This window comes from Canis lupus, chromosome 2 (genome assembly GCF_011100685.1).
Source record: "Canis lupus familiaris isolate Mischka breed German Shepherd chromosome 2, alternate assembly UU_Cfam_GSD_1.0, whole genome shotgun sequence".
Taxonomy (NCBI): domain Eukaryota; kingdom Metazoa; phylum Chordata; class Mammalia; order Carnivora; family Canidae; genus Canis; species Canis lupus.
Window position 1 is genome coordinate 49089218 of NC_049223.1, and position 9641 is coordinate 49098858.

Below are 9641 nucleotides of genomic sequence, written 5' to 3' on the forward strand. Positions count from 1 at the left end.
TATTTAAGAGCTGTCAATAAGGAATGCTAAAAATCAGATGAGGATCAAAAGTTGAGGCACATGTTTTCTTTACATATACTAATCCATATAGTGGCCTGTTGCAAAACTGAAAACAAAACCACTTACGTGCAGCCTATTGATATCTTGAATTTACTTGTAGTAATTATCTATTCAAAGATCATAAAAAGGCCCCGGTTTGCGTTGTGGTAGCCATGGACACTTTGGATGAAATTGTAAAGGCCAAAATGAAAAGAGGCAAGAGATTCCTTGAGAAGAGAGAACCAAAACTCAGTGAAAATATTAAAAATGCTATGCTGATGTACAGGGGAAATGTGAATTCAATGGTGACACAAGTACTTAAAGATGTGTATGCACTGGAAAAACCCAATGCTCTGTATAAAAAGAAAAACATTACAAGACCATCTGAGGATCAGACATCATTGGAATTCTTTTCAAAGAAGTCAGATCATTCTTTATTTGTGTTTGGCTCTCATAAGAAGAGGCCAAATAATCTAGTAATAGGTCATATGTATGATTACCATGTGCTGGATATGATTGAATTAGGTGTCGAGAAGTTTGTCTCTCTAGAATATATTAAGAATAGTAAATGTCCCGAGGGAACAAAGCCCATGTTAATATTTGCTGGTGATGATTTTGATGTAACAGAAGCCTACAGAAGGCTGAAAAATCTTCTTATTGATTTCTTCAGAGGCCCCATAGTATTAAATACCCATCTGGCTGGTTTAGAGGCATGTTCTGCACTTCACTGCACTGAATGGGAAGATTTACTTCTGAAGCTGTAAGTCAGTATTGAGGAAATCTCGTTGCAGAACACCAAGGACTGAACTGGAAGAGTCGAGGCCCTCACTGGGTCTGATTCTGAGGAGGACACACCTGGCATCAGATGATGTTTATAAATTATCTATGAAAATGCCAAAAGCCCTCAAGCCAAAAAAAAAAGAAAAAAAGAAAAAATGTCTCCCATGATACTTTGTTACAACTTATGGAAGGATTCATATGCAGGATCAAGACCTAAGCAAACTACAAACCAGGAAAATGAAGGGGTTGAAGAAGTGACCTGCAGAAAGGATAACAGAAGACCAGGAGAAAAAAATCAAAGACAATTAAAAAAAATTGATAGGATTTAGCCAATTCATCTATAATGTTATTGTAGTCTGTTTTCTTAAGAGAATTATTAGTCCATCAGTCATTTCTAAGTTTCTTACAATATTTTATTGTATATTTTAGAACATTTAGCTAAACTATGGATTATATATATTATGAACAGTAATATACTAGTATTAAGTTGAAAGTCAGCCTCTTACTTGAAAAAAATATCATAAAAATGTCTCAGTTTTAAAAATAAACTTTAAATGTACATATTAACACGAAGTAATTTTATTTTATTTATTTATTTATTCATGAAAGACACAGAGAGAGGAGAGAGGCAGAAACACAGGCAGAGGGAGAGGCAGGCTCTATGCAGGGAGCCCGATGTGGGACTTGATCCCCGGACTCCAGGACCACACCCTGAGCTGAAGGCACATGCCTAACCGCTGAGCCACCCAGGCATCCCAATCAAGTGAATTTTAAAAGATGTACACACAACTCTATTTGAAAACAAATGATCTTCAACTTATTAAAATGTCTTCACGTGGCTAATTAAAACTCCAATGTCTAACTTCTTGGAAACTCAGACTAGACGTCAGACACACATAACATGCACCAAAAAGCCTAAGGGTAATATTAATAATCAGCAAATTATAAGGATGAGTTAAAGATTAGGGTGGAAATATCATATTCATAATTAGGAATTATAAAATTCTATCAAGATGCAAGACACCGCTTCACATTTTGGTGTTTCACCTTTTGTGTAAATATATTTGTAATTTTTCTTTAGGTGTAATATGCCAAACACAAATATCAAAGACTTAACTCCAGGTGTTGCTCAACTGAGTCAAAGCAAACCCAGGGGATATTTAAGCCAAAACTGTAATGTTTAAGGCCATCAGTAAAACTTAGAGAAAGTGTTCAGTAACTTTTCAGGGCTATCCCATACTTCTGCCCTAACCGACAGAACCCACTACTTGTGATATTTAGCTATTTATGTTTTTATTTCATATTTGCCTCCTGTGGACAAAATTAACCATTGATTATCACCCCTCGGGTCTCTTCCATGTCTCTGACCATTGTTAGAAGATTCCCTGTTTCTGCTTGCCAGAGTCTGATTTTTTTCACCAAGAATATCTCCCTTCCAGGATTTCACCAACTATTCATTACAGGGCCTGACATAGAACCCCAGGCTAGGGAAGTTATCCAGATAAAACAGTCATGTCCAAGGGACAACTCCAGTCTGACTTTTCTTGGAAGAGACCAAAAGTAGACGTGCAGGGTTGAGCAATCTGAATTTGTTCTTGCTGAGGAAGGCCCTGGCCTCCGGTATGGTCTGATTTATGATGATAATTTTAGTTAATGCTCAGCCACTTACATTAGAATCACCTGGAGTGCTTTGCATTAAAATGAAGATTCTTAAGAGCTACTGAAGACTTCAGAAGCAAAAATGTCTGAGTGGAGACTGAATAAGTATATATATAAAAAAAAAAAGGCTTACCGGGTAATTGATGCTCATAACAACCTCTCATTTAGAAGTTGTTAATAGGGAAAACTAACTTGCTATTCAACAAGGAGAACCTGAGAGGATGGCCAAGGGAAGCTCTGTACCTGAAGAAAAATAAACCCTAAGGCACTGTCATAACTTGTAAACTAACCACAAACAGGAGCTGATGCTCTTTGCTATGGTGTGCAAAAGGAAAATAAAGAGTTTCACCAGAAATCTTCCAGCTGTGGCTAATCCCCAGGCAAACGCCTCCAGAATTACATTTATGCTTTTGTTCATGTTCCAGTAAAAATATAATCTATTTTATATGGCTTGCTATTTTCTACAGTCTTGGCTGGCTTATTCAGGCTAACATTTTTTTAATTGAATAATTCAAGCATCTGACATAAATTATAAACTTACTTTGGCAACCAGCAAAAAGCAGACACTGCATAAAATGCTTAAACATAAAAGCAATGAAGCAAATGTTACAGGGCATGGCTTTATTCCCTACCTCCAACTCCAAGTAGCTAAGCCTGTATTTGCTGATTTTTTTTTTCTTTATTTCTCTTTTTGCCACATCAATAAACACTGAGTAATTTATCCAGACACTATTGTGCATCTTTGAAATCAAATTTATTTGGCTTTTGTGATGCTCCTATAAAGTTTCACCTTTAAAATGAGCAATAAGAGTTAATAAACAGCTATTGAACTCTGCCCAATGGGACACAGGCAGAGCTCTGGGTTGATGGCTCACTTGGCTTGTCACACTTATTTGAGGATTCATCTGAATGCCCATGACAGTGCTGTTGAGTGTGGGAAAATAGTAATGGGGTTATTCAGGCATGAACTGGATCCATTTAAGTCAGACTTCTAAAAGACACTCCCTACAAAAGGCCTCACTAAAAAGAGGAAAAATACCCCATTATATGCCCAACACGTACATATAAAAACATATAGGCACCCATTTTATACCCCATCTATGAGACGGATTCCAATATTTTATCTCCAAAACATATAAATAAAAGATTAATACAAATATGTACATTGAAAATGCATTAAATATTTATCAGTTAACTCTATTTTGAAATTCAATTTTGACATGCCCAGCCATTGGTCTGGGAGAATCAATGGCAGAGTAACTTTGGCAGAAGAGAAAAAGATCACTGTCACCATGTGTGTGACAAGCCACTTTGCATTTCCCCATTTGCAAAATGGGAATAGTGGGCTGGACGGCAGTTTAATAACTGATAAAGTAAGATGATAAAAGTGAGAGTGGACTTGAAAAAATAACCCAACTAATTATTTTGCCATTTTAACATAAGATTGTATTTCTAGAAATGGACTAAATTGGAGCTGTATATTTAAGACAAAATTATTTGAGATTGTGATAAGAAGGAAATAAACGTGTTATATTTTGATGGCTTATTCATCTATGCCATAGTCTTCAACACGTGTGCGTGTGTAAGTGTGTACTGATGTATCAACATATAGACGTACATATGAAACCTTGGACATATACAATAAATAAAATTTTATATCAATATACACATAATGAATACACATCCAAATAGTTCATGGAATTAAGAGAAAATCAAATAATCATGAGAAATGCTTGGCCTAGTCTATAAGACTGACTCTTAGTGAGACTACACAGTAACAACATTTTTGTTTATAAATTTATTTTTTATTGGTGTTCAACTTGCCAACATATAGAATAACACCCAGTGCTCATCCCATCAAGTGCCCACCTCAGTGCCCGTCACCCAGTCACCCCCACCCCCTGCCCACCTCCCCTTCCACCACCCCTAGTTCATTACATTTTTAATACTTAATAAATCCAAACAAGGTCAGGCAGCATTATTGACAATAGAAGGACGAAGTAGACATAAGAGGGAAAACAAAAGGAAATTATTAACAAAAGTATAGAGTGACTTTAAACAGTAATGCCCTTCACTGTTACATGCTAAATTAAACTTTAATGTGTAAACCGGTATTTTAATATGGTTTTTTATTTTTAGAGATACCCATTGGATTTCTTCTTTAATATGTGGGGTGGAGAATTGGGCAAAAGAAGAGATATGAGGAAGAAGAGAATGAAAAGAGAGGAAGTTAAAAAAAAATCTCTTTATTAGACTGATTCTCTGCAAACAAATAGACACACACAACTGATTTAAAGACTCCGAAACTCTTTTCTCCCATCAGAACTGTCAACGTCTCTTCCCACTCAGTAGAGACTCTAACCATCCCTAAATTTTATTGCCTTCAGAATAGACTGTACCCCTCCTTAACTAGAGACTGTATCTTGAGCACTGACATGTTTCTAGCACATGGCACAATACCTGGCATATAGCGGGCACCCACTCACTCATTAATTCAACCAATATTTATTAAGCATCTACTGCATGGTGGGCATGTTTTAGGATCTCAAGCGGAATAAATGTCCAACAATGTTTGAGTGGCAACTAGATATTCACTACTGTCCGGAGCGTATCTAATGGTACCTCCTGTTACTCCAAACAGATGAACCACTTGCAGACCAGACCACATTGCCGGCTGGACATAAACTGTTCTTGAAAAATACTCTGTGTTCATGAAATCCTGTTATCATTGCTCTGCTATAGCCATCTGCTGTTCTTCTCATCCCCCATCCCCCCTGGAAACTAAAAGCTGGTTCATGTATCCAGGTAATTATATTAAAGACTGAAGTGAATCACAGTCTAAAAGGTAGGGAATATTTTCACTCTGCTTCTCTGTATTTTAAAATAGAGCTCTTTAAAAATCACTGACATTTTTTTCCTCTATGGACTCAAGTTCAGCTTTGTGCATAAATCGTTGGCCAGTTTTCAACCTATTGCCTCTCAGCTCCAACTCTACCCTTCATTATCTTCTTTTGATACTTGAGTGGTTCACCCTTGCCAGCTGGCATGATGTTAAACTTTGTCAGTAGCGGGTAGTAGAAGGACACTGGAATAAAGTGTTTCCTTTCCTACTCCTAGTGAGTTTTGCTTCTTACTACCCCTGTACTGTTGAGCTGAGGAGCAGAGCACACAATGCAGCTTAACCCCAAGAGTTCAGAAGCATCCCCACAGCCAGTTTCCAAGTGAGCTCCATGGGAGTCCCAGATGGCTTCACAGCAACACTTACTCAGCCAAGGCCCATGGACTTTGGATCATTTCTGGTCCCGATAACTCAGCAAGCCAGGGAACTTCACTCTCTAGTGAGCTGCAGACATATCTTCTCAACAGTCTGTAACCCCAGCCTTGGAGAAAATTCCTCTCTTTCCACTCCTCAAACCCATAGCATTCTGTAGAATCCTTTTATTTTCTCTTAGTTATAAGTAGGTAGATGATAGGTAGATAGATAGAATTTTAATCATTATCTATATTAAAATTTCTCTGTTCAAATTATTGTGTAGTTTCTGTCTCCTGATGGGATCCTGACTGATACAGTATTACAAGTATAGCAGTGAAGCAGACTTAGTTTCTGCAGATTAAAATTAAAAAAAAAATTGTCAAAGTACCTCCATTAGAAGTAGAAATCCATTAGTAATATAGAAAGTATGCCGTTGTCATTCTTTGAATGAAAGTATTATGACCTCATTTATCCATAATTTAAAAATTAAAAATAATGGAAACGTTTTTCAAGGGTTTCAGTTATTTGTTTGCACCTGAAATGTCAGTAAGTCTTTCATAAACATGCTTATTCAGATGAAAGCATTTTCCTGAGTCCACTTTCAGTAAGAAAGCTCCTAAAAGGCACATACTATACATTACATAATTTTATACTTCACACATATCTTATGTTTATCCTCTTACATAGTAATTCAATACAATGACAAAAATTTATTTTGTTAAATATACATATGACACAGCCATAAAAACCAACCACCGTACCACTTAAAGATCTATCATCTCATTATTGAAGGTGATAATCGTATTAAATCAAAGGGAACCACAAGAGTGCCTTACAGTAAGGTTGGACTATCTAACAAGACATTTTGTGTGTGTGGTTTAATGTAATTGAAATCTATATTAATATCAGGGGATTTTGCCATCTGAATATCCTATAAGCAAATGAGATTTGTAGAGAAGGCTCTTGAGTCACTTAATTACCAGGGCTTTGGCAGAAAAAGAATATCTTCACAGTGTCAATCTGAATGCAATTAATAATGTTATAAAGCCATATAGATTATCATAGGATCCTATAATATCTTCAGATTTCTGTTCATGCCTTAAACAATTAGTGCCACCTTCAAAGAAGATGAAACAGACAACAACTCTGCCCATAAGGAGACAAAAAAATGAGGAAAATCTTCATATTATTTGAGCTCTATCTTAAAGATAAGCATGGACTTGTAGATGAGAAAATAAAACCCTTTGGAAAAACAACTCTGAGAAATGTGATAGGAAGGGACTGACAGATGAATGAGCAATCCGTGGTGAGGTCTTAGGTAAGGTTCTCTAACCCAAATTTGTAACATAATCAATGATCATGAAAACAAAGAAAATAGTCTATTAGGATCTTTTGGATCAGAGGAGGGCAACCAGGAGTAGTAGAAGCTTAAGGAAATAATGGATCCTGGAGCATAAGTAAGAATAACATGGAAATTATAAATAAAGATGAGATTCTGTGTGTGGACACACAAAGATAATACCCAGAGAGGATTTCTTGATCAGAAAAAGATGGATTGACAGAGGGATAAAAGAAAAGAACAGGTTCATATAGCAAGAGATAGTTGGAGTTAAGGAGGTGTCCACAGGGAGAATGGATCTTAGGAGTTAAAAGTCTAATTAATCAAGCAGTGCTAAGTCATTACAAGGACCAAGATGCCCTCACTTCATTTTTCCATTGCTTCAGGGGTCTGGGATGGGAGAGGTGCAGGGAACTGATGTGCCAATTATTCTATTTAACCCGATTGATCCAGCACATGATCTAAATTCATGGGGTCAGAGAAAGAAAAGGGGGTTGAGTTTAGGATTAAGCCAGAATAGCATAAATGTGACTTAGAATAGTTTATGGAAGCCTGAGAAAAAATATCCTATAGAAGAATTAAAATAAGAGTTATACCCCTCTCTTTGGAAATTATTTTTGGTAACTTTAAATGCAGGGCCTCTAGAACAAAGATCACATCATGAAGTAAAAACACATGTGGTCCTGTGGTACAGAATTTGATATTCAACTAACTAAATTTATGTCTGGTTGTTTTACAGATAACATATTATCTCCCCAACTAGATCATATGCTGTCCAAAGAAAGGGGGCCATATTCTCCTTCTCCTCCTACCCATGGCCCCTACTCATAACAGTATATGAAACATAATGAAGCAGGGAAAAGGAAATAGTCTCAGAAGGTAGAGAGTTCTTAATTCAAACCCAGGCACCCCTACTTACTAGCCATGTGACCTGAAAAAGTTACTACTCCTTTTGAAACTTCAATTTCTCCATCCAGTTGAATGCAGATAATAATAATTCTTCAAAGGGTCCCGTGAAATAAGTCCCTTGTACAGTTTCAAGCACATAATAAGTAAAAACTGATTGTTACTAGTGCTGCTACTGCACACAGACTGAGCTTAATCAAGTAAAATGGCTCATTATAAGCACTAGCTTTTCAATGTGATGATGTGGAAATCTTTGAGAAGTCCAGATTACCTGGTAATTTTTTGCCTCAAATCCCAGAATGTTTCTAAATGGAGTAGTGGAATGAATTATCCTTATGGTCAATTTGGCTGTAGAACAAGGCAGGGCAGGGACGCCTGGGTAGTTCAGCGGTTGAATGTCTGTCTTAGGCTCAGGGCATGATCCTGGGGGTTCTGGGAGGCAGTCCCATTGGGCCCCCACAGAGCGTGCTTCTCCCTCTGCCTATGTCTCTGCCTGTGTCTTAAATCAATCAATCTTTAAAAAAAAAAAAAAAAAAAAGAACAAGCGAGAGCACATTTTTAAGAACTTTTTAAAAGATTTTATTTATTTATTCATGAGAGATGGATTGAAAGAGAGGCAGAGGGAGAAACTCTCCCTGGAGCAGGGAGCCCAATGTAGGGCTTGATCCCAGGACCCCTAGATCATGACCTGAGCTGAAGGCAGATGTATGACCAACTGAGCCACCCAGGCACCCGAGGCAGGGCAAATCTTCCAGATCACAACATCTGGAGATTCCTGGAAAGCAGCTCTGTCTCACATTGGGGGTAACTCGGCCGTTTCCAGGCCAGGCTGTGAGCCAGCACTGCCCTTCAAAGCAGATCAGGAGGGTATTATGCTGAGTGAAGTAAGTCAATCGGAGAAGGACAAACAGTGTATGTTCTCATTCATTGGGGAATATAAATAATAGTGAAAGGGAATAAGGGGAAGGAGAAGAAATGTGTGGGAAATAGAAAGGGAGACAGAACATAAAGACTCCTAACTCTGGGAAACGAACTGGGGGTGGTGGAAGGGGAGGACGGCAGGGGATGGGGGTGAGTGGGTGACTGGCACTGAGGGGGACACTTACAGGATGAGCACTGGGTGTTATTCTGTATGTTGGTAAATTGAAAACCCAATAAAAATTATTTTATTAAAAAAAAAAAAAAAGCAAAGCAGATCAGGGAAAGGAGAGAAATGAGTGAAAATTCAGAGAGGGAGACAAAACATGAGAGACACTTAACTCTGGGAAATGAATAAGGGGTAGTGGAAAGGGAGGTGGGCGGGGGGTTGGGGTGACTGGGGTGATGGGCACTGAGTGGGGCACTTGATGGGATGAGCACTGGGTGTTATGCTAAATGTTGGCAAATTTAACTCCAATAAAAAAATAAAAAATAATAAAAAAAACAGCAGATCAAAGCCAGTGAGTTGTTGGCCACAGCAAGGGGCCCTTCTTTACTCACTCCAGTGCTCACTCTTCCAACCAGCTGTCTCTCTCTCCATGTTTTCCAACCATCACTTAGTCCTGCTTCCTTCCATTCTGAAATTACAAAAACTTTCCCTCAGAGAAGACATAAGCATATTTTGTAGCCCAACAGACTATTTTCAACTAAACCTCTATTTTAGGGCTGGCCCTGTCCCACCCATGA

At 37.8% G+C, this 9641-nt stretch overlaps 1 pseudogene; it reads left to right on the top strand.

Moving 5' to 3' along the window:
• The first annotated feature begins 212 nt into the window (after window positions 1-212).
• Window positions 213-1128, top strand: LOC119876032 (annotated as a pseudogene).
• Window positions 1129-9641: the final 8513 nt, after the last annotated feature.